The sequence below is a fragment of the Lepidochelys kempii genome, chromosome 3 (genome assembly GCF_965140285.1).
Source record: "Lepidochelys kempii isolate rLepKem1 chromosome 3, rLepKem1.hap1, whole genome shotgun sequence".
Classification (NCBI taxonomy): Eukaryota; Metazoa; Chordata; order Testudines; family Cheloniidae; genus Lepidochelys; species Lepidochelys kempii.
This window is the reverse complement of record NC_136382.1, coordinates 76,858,405-76,873,080: the sequence shown is the minus strand read 5'-3', so window position 1 is coordinate 76,873,080 and position 14,676 is coordinate 76,858,405.

The following is a 14,676-nucleotide window of genomic DNA, read 5'->3' as shown; positions in this document are numbered from 1 at the left end:
GAGGACAACATAGCCCCTTATTGCAAGAGTTTTGTTTCCAATGTGAGCTGACACTAATTAAATCAAGATTAGATAGCGCAATGGTTTATGTAGTATGTGATCCTGGAAGCCCCTCAATGCCAACTGCCAGAGGGCCCACCATACTGTAACTCCCATCAGGCCTGACACATGGTCACCATGCCTCAGTGGATCACAGGTAAGGATGCCAAATTCAGGATAGACTGCTGAGAAATGGGGCAGACTCACCACAGATTGGTGGTTATTCTATCATAAGACTACATCAAGTCAGTAACAAGAAGTCAAATATGCAGTCCCCTTAGGCATTCCAGCCCTTGGCTCACCAACCAGACACTGGACTTTATGATGAGTGATTACTGAAAACTCCAAGAGATCAGCCATTTAGCCAGGTCAATATATGACTCAGATCTTACCCTATAATTGCGCTGATGCCAATCCTTCAGTAACTAAAAACTAAAGGTTTAATAAGAAAAGAAAAGAAAAGAAAAGAAAAGAAAAGAAAAGAAAAGAAAAGAAAAGAAAAGAAGTTATAAATGGTTAATAGATCATATACATACAAGTGATTGCAAAGTCCTTGTATGAGGTTTGAAGCAGTAAAGCTACCTTGCAAAAGTCTCTCTGGAATTACCCAAACATATCTGGGGTCATCAGTCCTTGTTTAGACCTTCCTTGTTAGAAATCCAGTCCAGAGAAATGAAGCAGAAATTAAGACAAATGGGCAATTTCTCAGGTGCCTTTTTTATAGCTTCTTCCATGTGCATGGAAAATTACTGGCCCAATATGGAGTCCAGGGCATATGAACATATCATATGCCCTTACATGCTTTGATGACTCACAGAGGCAGACATCATCCATATTCTTTCTGAGGCGTCCACAGAAGAGCTTACTCGGCGGGATGAGTTTCTTCTATGGCCCATTGTTAGGGTGAGGTGTCCTTAATGGGCCATCAGTACACAGCTGTCTAGCCTCGATGTAAATCCTATCAAATGAGTGTTAACCAGGAATACAACACATGTATAAATACAAGTCCATGGCCTATACTCATAACTGTTAGAGCGAGGTGTCTTTAATGGGCCATCAGCACACAGCTGTCTAGCCTTGATGTAAATCCTATCAAATGGGTGTTACCTAAGAATACAACACATGTATAAATACAAGTCCATGTCCTATACTCATTACCTAGGGAGGTGGTGGAATCTCCTTCCTTAGATATTTTTAAGGTCAGGCTGGGATGATTTAGTTGGGGATTGGTCCTGCTTTGAGCAGGGGGTTGGACTAAATGACCTCCTGAGGTCCCTTCCAACCCTGATATTCTATGATTCTATGAACTTTAGGTACAAAGATGACACATGGATTTAATCAGCACAACCGTATTTGATAGAGTGTAACTTTTCCATTGACACCTTATATGACATATTTGTACAAGATTTGTTGCAATTATAGAACAGTGGTAGCAATAATGATATAAATGCTTATCTTCCTTATACACAGCTTCACATACCCCCAGTGGACTGTTGTAATAATATGTATATAAAAGGTGTCATGTTAGGTGTCTGATGTAAACTGGAGACACGCTGATCCCAGAAGTCATTGCATGGTATATGGATGGGTTGTGTACAAAGAGTTCATACTTGTGCTGGAAATATGTTCTTAAAATGTGTTTGGTAGGCAGTGCATAAACTCAACCTGCTCTAGACAAAAGAATGTATATTTACTTGACTGACAATAAAAGTGCATTTACATATAAGTTACACAAAGCCATCAAGCTAACAAGAGGGTAGAAGACAGTTTAGAGATCATGCCGGGGGACAGAGTCTGAACTACAGGAAATCTTCCTGGCTCTTGAGGCAGAGGCTTTAGATAATATAAGGGAAGCAAAAATACATTTTAGTTATCCATCTCTTGGGGGACCTAGGGAACAGCATCCTCTGAGCCTCTGAAAAGTGGATCCTCCTACCTAAATGTCTGGAGTTGCTGGTAACTTGATGTAAGTGCTTAGGCAAAGATTGTAACTTGCTAAAATTAAGTTATAATCACGAGAAAGTGTGTTTCATTTTGTCTGTAACCTGTCTTTTACTCTTGCTTAGTAGCACTTAAATCTATGTTCTTCATTAATAAACTTATTCTTAGTTTTACTACCAACTCAGTGCCATTGTATTGCTGAAAGTGTGAGTCTTCAGTTAACCTAAAGGCTGAAGTGTACACTGTTTCTCTGGAGGCAGTGAACTTAATAATTTCTGTGAGTGTCCAGTTAGAGCGACTGGACACTGCGGGGAGACGTCTCTGGGGAACTCAGAAACTGGGTTCACTGAGTGTTACCCACAAGGCAAGGTTTAGACTGACAGAGTCTCAAGGAGTTTGCTGGTGAAGCAGACAGACTGATGTGGCTGGCAGAGAACTGACACAATTGATGCACTGTCCAATCTCCAACAAAGTTCACTCCTGTGGAGGCAGAGAGATAAGAGTGTCTTACAGCTCTGGGCGTCCAGTGCAGAATGTCACAGTAGATAGGAGGCATTTTTAATGTGAGCAAATTAACAAAGGCTCAGAGAGAGGCCCTTTTGTTCCATTAGATCTATGTGTAATTCCTGTTTTGTATTGAAAGGACTAATAGTATGCACTCACATCAACGGGAACTTTATACTCCATCCCGACATAACACATATTAGTTATTCACACTATGGTCCAGGTACTAGCCTCTGTCTGCAAGCCTCTCTCCATTGATGCAGGCCAGTTTTTCATGCAGCTTACTGCAATTACTTTTTTTAAATGTCCCACCCCTGTCAATTGTGCTACATAGGCAGTGAGCTATGCACATTTTAGTAATTAGATTCTGGCTGCCTTTTATTCTCCCAGTGAATTTAGTGTTTATGAGAAGTGCTAAATAGATAGTCCTGAACAGTGAATTCCTGGTTTTCCACCAATACTGCTACTTCCCCACACTGCCCTACTAATATGAGCTAGGCCCGTTCTAGAAGGGTCAGCCCCTGACGGTGAGAGGTAGTTCAACTCTAACCTCATTTAGTCCTCAATGGATTTTCCATGTCTGTGTAATCCACACACCTTCTGGGTGTGGTGTTCTGTCCCAGCTAATGGCACCAAGACCACTTAGAGAGAATTAAATGAGTCTGCTCTACAGCCTTAGCCCAGAAGCAGTTGGTTTTTAGCTCTTGCAGTAGAGGCTTATGCACTAAACTCCAGAAGTCCCAAGTTCGATCCGCCCACCAACGATTTGGGTCTGTCAGTGTTACAAGTGGGGCCTCGTCTGGGATTTCAGCTGGCAAGTCTCTGAAGCTTGGGACGTGCTTCCTCAGCTAGGGGAAGTATGTAACTCACACACCTCCTGGGCGTGGTGTTCTCTCCCAGCTAGTGGCACCAAGACCATTTAGAGGGAGTTAAAGGAGTCTGCTCTACAGCCTTAGCTAAGAGACAGGTGGCTTTTAGCTCATGCAGTAGAAGCACATGCACTAAGTTCCACAGATCCCAGATTCAACCCCAGCTGCCAGTGACCGGGGTCTGTCAGTACTACATCTGTGCTTGTGTCAACCAGGCTGTGTTACATAGTGCGGGCCATTGAATAATAGTAACTAAGTAAAAAGAAAAGGAGTACTTGTGGCACCTTAGAGACTAACCAATTTATTTGAGCATGAGCTTTCGTGAGCTACAGCTCACTTCATCATGAGCTGTAGCTCACGAAAGCTCATGCTCAAATAAATTGGTTAGTCTCTAAGGTGCCACAAGTACTCCTTTTCTTTTTGCGAATACAGACTAACACGGCTGTTCCTCTGAAACCAGTAACTAAGTAGTAGTCACCACTTACCTGGGCAGGATTGAAACTAATGGTCTAGGTACTTGCTCCCATTACGAACTCTCCCAGCCACCAAATCTATTTATGCCTATTTTCAGATGTTCATTCAACTTCCATGTGTGCTGTAATTTTTCCAGTCCCAGTGTATCTAAGCCTGTGACAAACCATGAAATAGAATATAGATACTAGCAATGAACAAAATGTGAGACCTCAGGGCTATACTGCCCTAGATCTGTATGCAGCAGACAGAGGAATTGTGCTCATGCAGCTAGGCCAGTAAACAGTGTGGCTCTCAGGGTCCGATTTCTAAGTGTCTGCATTGACTTTCATGGATTGGTTTAACAGTATTATTTGAGCCCTTTACAATATTCACAGGGGACCATAAGCATATCTTATAAACCACCCTGTTTAATAAGAGTGTTTGGACAGTTAGGTCCCCCTCCTCCTCCAGCCCTTTCGCTGAAACAAATCCATTGAAGCAATGTCATTTTTCACCAACTGAAGCCTTTTCACCTCATTTTTATCTCGATGACAGCCCTTCTCCAGTAACCACCATTTACACTGACAACAGTCCTTTTCCACCACATGCTCCAATTGTCAACAACAGCCACTTTTATTAATACAGGAAGAGTTCCTGGGAGTTTTACTCAGTAGTCTCACTCAAGTGTATCTATTTCAGATTAAATGTATCTTTCTCCAAAATACTTCAGCCCAGTCTTCCTTATTTGTGTTTTCTTATTCAATCAGATTAAAGATCTGAAAATTGAACTCTCCCTCCAAAACTTGGGCTGTTTTATTTATTTTTGTATTACTATGTTTGTTTGCAGTACACGTGGGCAGATGAGGGATTTGCTATATTTTCATCTCTATTTGCTCTTGATTTTACATTTGAATTAACTTTATACAAACCAAAAGCCAAATTCTTCTAGACCTTTTCTGCCTCATAACCTAACTCCAAACTTGGCGGACCAACCCTGAAGACAAACACACCCACTGTAGAAAGTGGTGTTGGGAGATCAGAGAGGTTTCCATGCCCATTTCATAATTAGGACCTATGGAGCATCTCAGGTGAAAGGGGGTCAGGAAGAGGGTAAATGAGAAACAGAGATGCAGGTTCAACTCTTTCCTTGTATAGAAGAAGATTGTGAAGCTTTATAGGAGGGGTCTCTCTCTTCCCCCTGCCTCTCACTGCCTCCTTTTCCATTTATCCACAATGGAAGTTTATCCTCTCTCCACCTGACAACTCAATTTCATAGACATCAGCCAGGGACACATGCCTCACCTTCTGCTGAGCAGTTAACTCTTCCTGGCAGTCACCCAGTTGTGAAGACCCTGTCCTCAACATCCTTTTGGAATGTCAAGAAGGCATTTCCTCCTCAGTTATCTCTGGAGCCTCCAATACTATCTATAGCAGTTGAAAGGCAACTTCTGTGAGGAAGATCGGGCAGGGCTGGATGGCCACACAGGTACTCTACAAGCATTGATATGCGGAAAGGGAGGTACCTCAGAATTTCATGTTGTCTTGATAAGCTATGGAGCCCAGGAAGACCACAGAGGTTCAGAAGGCAATGAATTCTGAGGTGAGATTTGGCCCTAAAGAAGTAAGTGTCCTTCATGCCACTCCCTGAAGTTGATACTCCCTGCTGTTAGGATATATACAAATAATTGTGCATCACAAAGACCTTCTAACCAGAGAGTGTGTTTAATGTAGATTTTGACAACATAATCTTTATCTTGAATTAATGGATGAGGAGTTTACTGCCTGAGGGCCAGAATCTCAGCTAAAGCACTAAAGAAAACTCAGCAGGTACTACACCATTGGGGGTAGACGGGACCAACCTGCAGCCACACTTCCCCCTTCAAGTCCCCAGCATCCCAAACTGTGCAGGAATGAGCCTCCTTACCCCTGGGGGCACTAAATTCACGATTAGACATCCCACTTTCACCTGGAGAAGAAAGGAATTCCAGGGAGGGGCCAAACCTGAGCGCCAGAAAAAGAAACCGGCAGGAGCTTGAAATTAGCGAAAGGTTTCTAACCATCAGAAGAGTGACCTTCTGGAACTGCCTTCCAAAGGGAGCAGCAGAGTCAAAAAACCTAACTTGTTTTAAAACCAAGTCTGATACGTTTATTGTGGGGATGGTATGATGAGACTGCCTGCAATGGCATATGGCCCATTTGCAACTATTAGCAGCAAATATCCCCAATGGTTGGAGCTGGGACACTATGTGGGGCGGGCCCTGAGTTACTACAGATAATTCATTCCCAGGTGTCTCGCTGCACCTGGGGTCTTGCCAACATGCTCAGGCTCCAACTGATCACCATATTCGGGGTTGGGAAGGAATTTTCCCCCAGGTCAGATTGGCAGAGACCCTGGGGATTTTCACCTTCATCTGTAGCATGGCACACCGTTCACTTGTTGGTTTAAACTAGAGTAAATGGTGGGTTATCTGTAACTTGCAGTCTTTACATCATGATTTGAGGACTTCCGTAGCTCAGCAGGAGGTTATGGGTCTATTACAGGAGTGGGTGGGTGAGGTTCTCTGGCCAGCGATGTGCAAGAGGTCAGACTAGACGATCATGATGCTCCCTGTTGGCTTTAAAGTCTATGAGTCTCTGAGCAGACAGCCTCAGCAGGTTCTGCAGCATTAGGCAGACAGGAGGAAGTAAAAAGAAAGATGGGGCCTGATTCCCATCCCTTCCAGTACAAGAACAGCGCAGGGTTTGGACTTTCTCTTCCCTGTGCTAATTGCCTGTTTGCTCCAATGCCCTCCCTCAATCTATCCAACTTCTGTGTTCCTCTCTTTCTTTCCTTACCTCCTTCTTCTCCCCTGCTTTATTCCCCTTATCTCACTTCCCTTCTATGGGTCCTAACCCTTCCTCTCTATCTCCATATAGTTAATCACTTCCTAACAAATCTCCACCCAAAACAATTGTTTAAGACTCAGAAGAACTCCCTACTCCCTTCATCCCCTCCCCCCACAAACGTTGTAGAAATTACATTTGCAGATCACCACATTGTTCACTCTACTTGTACTTCTATCACTTTCCTCTACAGTCTGTATTGTCTATTTAGACTGAAAGCTGTTCAAGGCAGGGAATGTCTATTACACTCTGTTTGTGCAGTACCTAACACAATGAGACCCTGTTCTTGGCACTAGTGTAATATAAATAATAATTATAATAATAATTAACAATCAGATTTTGTGTTAAGTGGTGTAGTTCCATTGACTTTAATGGAACTATGCCGATTCCTACTAGCTGAGGATCTGGCTCTCTATCTTGACATTCTGTAAAGTGCTTGGAGGCATGCAAAAGGGGCTATACAAATCAGTAAAAATAAATGGGGCACTTGCAATAGTATTTTCTTTCTGTTTACTGAACTGAAAACACATCCAGTCATACGTCACTATTGCTGTAACTGGCTATTAATTAATACAGCAGTTACTGTACATAAGAACATAAGAATGGTCATACTGGGTCAGATCAAAGGTCCATCCAGCCCAGTATCCTGTCTGCTGACAGCGGCCAATGCCAGGTGCCCCAGAGGGAGTGAACCTAACAGGTAATGATCTAGTGATCTCTCTCCTGCCATCCATCTCCATCCTCTGACAAACAGAGGCTAGGGACACCATTCCTTACCCATCCTGGCTAATAGCCATTGATGGACCTAACCTCCATGAATTTATCTAGTTCTCTTTTAAACCCTCTTATAGTCCTAGCTTTCACAACCTCCTCAGGCCAGGAGCTCCACAGGTTGATTATGCTCTGTGTGAAGAAGAACTTCCTTTTATTTCTTTTAAACCTGCTACCCATTAGTTTCATTTGGTGGCCCCTAGTTCTTTATTATGGGAACAAGTAAAAAACTTTTCCTTATTCACTTTCTCCACACCACTCATGATTTTATATACCTCTATCATATCCCCCCTTAGTCTCCTTTTTTCCAAGCTGAAAAGTCCTAGCCTCTTTAATCTCTCCTCATATGGGACCTGTTCCAAACCCCTAATCATTTTAGTTGCCCTTCTCTGAACCTGTTCTAATGCCAGTATATCTTTTTTGAGATGAGGAGACCACATCTGTACGCAGTATTCAAGATGTGGGCATACCATGGACTTATATAAAGGCAATAAGATATTCTCTGTCTTATTCTCTATCCCTTTTTTAATGATTCCTAACATCCTGTTCGCTTTTTTGACTGCCGCTGCACACTGCGTGGATGTCTTCAGAGAACTATCCATGATGACTCCAAGATCTCTTTCCTGATTAGTTGTGGCTAAATTAGCCCCCATCATATTGTATGTATAGTTGGGGTTATTTTTTCCAATGTGCATTACTTTACATTTATCCACATTAAATTTCATTTGCCATTTCGTTGCCCAATCACTTAGTTTTGTGAGATCTTTTGAAATTCTTCACAGTCTGCTTTGGTCTTAACTATCTTGAGCAATTTAGTATCATCTGCAAACTTTGCCACCTCACTTTTTAGCCCCTTCTCCAGATCATTTATGAATAAGTTGAATAGGATTGGTCCTAGGACTGACCCTTGGGGAACATCACTAGTTACCCCTCTCTATTCTGAAAATTTATCATTTATTCCTACCCTTTGTTCCCTGTCTTTTAATTAGTTCTCAATCCATGAAAGGATCTTCCCTCTTATCCCATGACAACTTAATTTACATAAGAGCCTTTGGTGAGAGACCTTATCAAAGGCTTTCTGGAAATCTAAATATAGTATGTCCACTGGATCCCCCTTGTCCACATGTTTGTTGACCCCTTCAGAGAACTCTAATAGATTAGTAAGACATGATTTCCCTTTACAGAAACCATGTTGACTTTTGCCCAACAATTTATGTTCTTCTATGTGTCTGACAATTTTATTCTTTACTATTGTTTCAACTAATTTGCCCGGTACTGACGTTAGACTTACCGGTCTGTAATTGCCGGGATCAGCTCTAGAGCTCTTTTTAAATATTGGCATTACATTAGCTATCTTCCAGTCATTGGGTACAGAAGCTGATTTAAAGGACAGGTTACAAACCATAGTTAATAGTTCCGCAATTTCACATTTGAGTTATTTCAGAATTCTTGGGTGAATGCCATCTGGTCCCGGTGACTTGTTACTGTTAAGTTTATCAATTAATTCCAAAACCTCCTCTAGTGACACTTCAATCTGTTTTACATGGCTGCTAAAGTTTAGGATGAAGGAACTTTATTTGTCCCAAATCCAATGGTAAATATGTCATGAACCTGTTCTGATCAGCGCTTGTTCCCTCTGATATGTAATGCTGATAAACTAGTAGGGAAGGTTATTAGTGGCCCCAAAAATAAATATTTGTCTTTGGCCATGACACAATTGAAAATGTCACTGGAGATAACTTTGAAGTTTAAAAAGTCTTTTAAAAATACCAAAAAACCCCACAATTAATAAATAAGAGATGACTATTAAATCATATAAAATAAATAACAAAATATTTCTGCTAAAATGACACACATACAGTCAGGCCCCTCTTCTGAAACACTTTTGCCAGCAGTTAGACAACACAAGAAAACTATGACATATATATAATCTTATACACAAAAATATGTTAAAAGGGCATTATGTTTGCAAAGTCAAGCACTCAAAAGTTAGGAAAAGCCACAATTAAGGTTTCAGGTGCAACCTTAGTTCAACCCCCTGGTATGTACGCATTATGATACTGTCTTTAATTATGTGATCACATACTATTTGTTCCACAGTATCCCCTCCTCATTTAGTGCACAAAGCTCATCGAATGAGCAGCTATTCAATATTTTGTTTTCTCCTTATTGTTCAATTTGTGGCACAGAGCTTATTTACTGCACAGTATACAATACCTGCTGTGAAGACAGAATTATTAATTACTTCATGGGCTTTTCTATGCCATTCATCCCTACAGTATCTGAGTGCTTCACAAATATTAATTTGCTTTCACAGAATCCTGGGTAGGTGACGGGAGATATTACCCCATTTTACAGATGGGGAGCGAGGCATTGGGATATTAAGGTCAAAAGTGTATGCTAACAGTACTTAGCATTATATAGCACTTTCTATGTTCAAACAGAGCTCTCATTTACTTCATTTTCAGCTGTGAGTGCTCAGCATTTCTGAAAGTCAGACCCCAAGGTCTCAAGTTGGGCACCTGAAAATGAAGAACACACAATTAATGACCACGTGTGAAAAGTTTGGTTTAAGTGATTTGTCTAGCATCACATCGGAACTCTGTGGCAGAGACAGAACCGAGTTAGCTCTCCAGGATGCATTCAACTGCCTTAACCACAAGACCATCTTTTCTCCTCCTGCAAAAAAGGCTAATGTAGTGCCCATCTTTAAAAAAGGGAAGAAGGAGGATCCTGGGAACTACAGGCCAGTCAGCCTTACCTCAGTCCCTGGAAAAATCATGGAGCAGGTCCTCAAGGAATCAATTCTGAAGCACTTAGAGGAGAGGAAAGTGATCAGGAACAGTCAGCATGGATTCACCAAGGGCAAGTCATGCCTGACTAATCTAATTTCCTTCTATGATGAGATAACTGGCTCTGTGGATAAGGGGAAAGCAGTGGACATGTTGTTCCTTGACTTTAGCAAAGCTTTAGACACGGTCTCCCACAGTATTCTTGCCAGCAAGTTAAAGAAGTATGAGCTGGATGAATGGACTATAAGATGGATAGCAAGCTGGCTAGATTGTCGGGCTCAACACTTAGTGATCAATGGCTCCATGTCTAGTTGGCAGCCAGTATCAAGTGGAGTGCCCCAAGGGTCAGTCCTGGGGCCGGTTTTGTTCAATATCTTCTTTAATGATCTGGAGGATGGTGTGGATTGCACCCTCAGCAAGTTTGCAGATGACACTAAACTGGGAGGAGAGGTAGATACACTGGAGGGTAGGCATAGGATACAGAGAGACCTAGACAAATTAGAGGATTGGGCCAAAAGAAATCTGATGAGGTTCAACAAGGACAAGTGCAGAGTCCTGCACTTAGGACGGAAGAATTCCATGCACCGCTACAGACTAGGCACCGAATGACTAGGCAGCAGTTCTGTAGAAAAGGTCCTAGGGGTTACAGTGGATGAGAAGCTGGATATGAGTCAACAGTGTGCCGTTGTTGCCAAGAAGGCCAAGTAGGGGCATTGCCAGCAGATTGAGAGACGTGATCATTCCCCTCTATTCGACATTGGTGAGGCCTCATCTAGAGTACTATGTCCAGTTTTGGGCCCCACACTACAAGAAGGATGTAGAAAAATTGGAAAACATCCAGCGGAGGGCAACAAAAATGATTAGGGGACTGGAACACATGACTTATGAGGAGAGGCTGAGGGAACTGGGATTGTTTAGTCTGCAGAAGAGAAGAATGAGGGGGGATTTGATAGCTGCTTTCAACTACCTGAAAGGGGGTTACAAAGAGGATGGATCTAGACTATTCTCAGTGGTAGCAGATGACTGAACGAGAAGTAATGGTCTCAAGTTGCAGTGGGGGAGGTTTAGGTTGGATATTAGGAAAAACATTTTCACTAGGAGGGTGGTAAAGCACTAGAATGTGTTACTTAGGGAGGTGGTGAAATCTCCTTCCTTAGAAGTTTTTAAGGTCAGGCTTGACAAAGCCCTGACTGGGATGATTTAGTTGGGGACTGGTCCTGCTTTGAGCGGGGGGTTGGACTAGATGACCTCCTAAAGTCCCTTCCAACCCTGATATTCTATGATTCTATGATCCTGGCACATCCTATCTGTGTCCCCACACAGTTGTGGGACCTCCTCATCAACGTTCTTCTGGCACTGGCCAATATGGCCATGGATCGTACCAAGAGGACAAAACTGAATTGGGGGCTGCCCTGCGACTGTAGGGCCTATTTCCAGTCCCTTCTCAGATCATGTCTCTGGGCAGCATCCACTGACTCGTTAGACACATTTGAGGAGCAGTGGATGCTGTTGTGGATTCTCTGTTCGGTGTCCCCTCCTTGTTCCCTATTATTTGCCCCCTTGGACCTTCATTCCCATCCCCGTTTTTTCATTTGTTGTCCCCCGCAATTACTTGTGGCTTGGGTTCACTGGCACCTCCCACACAGTTGAGGAGGAAGGTCCATTAGCTCTGGGTAGGCTTAGGGCCATCATTTTCCCAAGACCTACTATAGGTACTACAGCAAACAAGACAGGAGTCCCACAGACAACAGCCTCCTACACTACACAACCCTGCTCAATCCCCAGAACAGGTCCATCCTGTGCACTGAAGGAGACGGGGTCCTGTGGAAAAAATAGTATGTGGTTATGTAATTAAAGAGATTGGGGCATACTTGAGGCTTCAAGGGATTTTTTCAAGACTGCCTCCAAACTCTCAAGACACTGAATTACTTCGCAATTGCAGATGACTGTCCCTAGGCACTGAAACTATGTGTAACACCAACAGACCCCAGTTGTAGGCAGGATCAAACCTGGGACCTCATGAGCCTCTATTGCATGAGCTAAAAGCCATATGCTCCTTAGCTAAGGCTGTAGAGCAGACTCATTATAATCTCTCTCTCTCTCTCTAAGTGGTCTCGGTGTCACTAAATGGGACAGAACACCACACCCAGGAGGTGTATGGGTTATATATGGAAGTGTTCTATAAAAGTAAGAGTGGGAATAGAGAAATTGGTTCTAACCAAGTAGGCAACAAAAAATATGTGTTTAGAATTTTTGAGGCCCCACATTGTCCAAATACACCTTATTTATAGGGAGAGTTTTATGTTTCGTTTTAGCTTCTTTTTTTCTTCAAATGGAACAGGATATAGTATATGTGAACTTGCAGGATATTTTTCAGCCACTAGATGTCTCTGCAGTGGTTAGAGTTCCAAACAGTGTGTGCTCCCTGGTAAACAAGAGAGGCAAAGTTCGAGTTCAAGCTGTGTGAAAATCTGTTTATTTGTGGGTATAGTTATAACTATTTCCTTTAATAAACACCTCCTGTTTATGAAAGACTGTGATTCCATATGTTATGGTGGATGGAAACCCAGAAAAAGGAAGTCAGTGGAGAGGAAAATCTCAGCCTTTTCCCTTGCCTATTGAAAGTACACAGACTGAGGCAGCAGGAGTTCAGAAGAGGCAGAAAGTAAACTAAAGGGGCCTCCATGATGAGAGACCTCTGTGGTGTTCCAATAAAGTAGACGAGTAAGTCTGTCTAAGAAAGGAGCATTTGGCCGACATGGCACTGAGAGCATTTCCAAATATTTTCCATCATATGGACTACAACGCAGCAGAAAATAGAATGTAGGAAACAGAGGGAAGATATGACTCCACTCAGTGTCATGACAGGGAAAACAACAGAGATTACTTTTCAAACAAATAGAGAGGCTGAGTATCCTGAGCTTTGTGTTCACAGCTGCATTGGAGGGAGAGAGTGTGACAAAGGGGACCACTGGTACTAGCTGACAAAGGGTTCAGTACTCTGGGTCAGCATTTCTTTTTAGGCTTGACAAACTAACTATACCTAACACACCACTTTCATGGTATTTATCCCTGAACAGTGTCTTGTAAGATATCAAATGAAAGCTTGTGTCACACTGGCCATTACTATCATTGTGACTTGTATTCACTGACAATAATTTAAAAGTTTTGTGTATATACTGAAAATATAACCTGTATCCTTTATATCCCCTCTGAATCAAGATATGAGTCACCAGCAGAGACAGATTTTCTCTTAGATCAGGAGTGTTTGTTCATCTAGCTGACATGTAAATTAAGTATTGTATTGCTTCACAATAGGCCTTCAATTCCCAAGTAGCTGAAGTTCCAAACTCTCTTCATCAGAGGGGAAAAAACCTGACTGTTATCCAGAAAAAAAGTGAGGTGTGATTTCTTAAAACCCTGTATTCCCCTGTAGGCAGGAAAGGCAGCTGAAAGGATAGAGAAAAGAACCATGATCCTTTGTGTCCAGTACTTACACACAGAGCCATCATCTTTCAGATAAACATCAGAAAGCATTAATTTCTGTTGTAGAGGCTCAGTACAGAGGGGACATTAATGATTTTCTATTTTGTATTTTAAAGTCTATAAATCCAGGATTTTATGTGTAATGACTTCTAGGAGGCAAACTGGCTATCATGATTGAACTTGTGTGACTCTGCCAGATTACCACTAGGTCAGAGACTTCACCTGCCAATCAAATACTGAACTTATTTTCATGATATCCACATTTATACAATTATTCCACAATGCAAATACACTGAAAGTAAACAAAGGTATCATAATTAAAAGCTATATGACATAATATTTCACTTCTGCATAAATACATGTATTTATGTGTGTATTTTCTTTTCTGCATATGGTGTATATTGTTGGTACTAAAAGTCACGGTGTTGTTTTTATGAATTTGGATTTTAAACAATATTATTTCAAGCTCTGTGTAAAATGTTAAAATGTAAAATATGCACTGTGTCCAATTGTATTTTAATGAAATATCACTGAGGACAAAACAGAATAAATATAAAGAAATCAGAAATTACTCTCTGGGAGAATGAAGTCTACAGCAAATATTTTTACTCAACTTGTAAGTTATTTACCTCAGCTGAACATAATAAGACTTAGCATAGCTCCAACTGCCATTTTGATCATTTTTTAATAAAATAAAATAATAAAAATAATTAATAAATTCCTTAGAGATGCTCTTTCAGGAATGTATTAAATGGTCAGTCAGAGTCAATGATTTTCTGTGCTCTGGAATTGAGTACGGCATATCTGCCAAAAGTCATTGCAACATATTCTAAAGCATGTTATTACGTTCCTGTTAGGTCTTGAGGACAGACTAGTGTTCAGCTGGTTTTATCTAGTCCATCTTTCTATTTATATTATATTAGTATCTAAAACTTCTA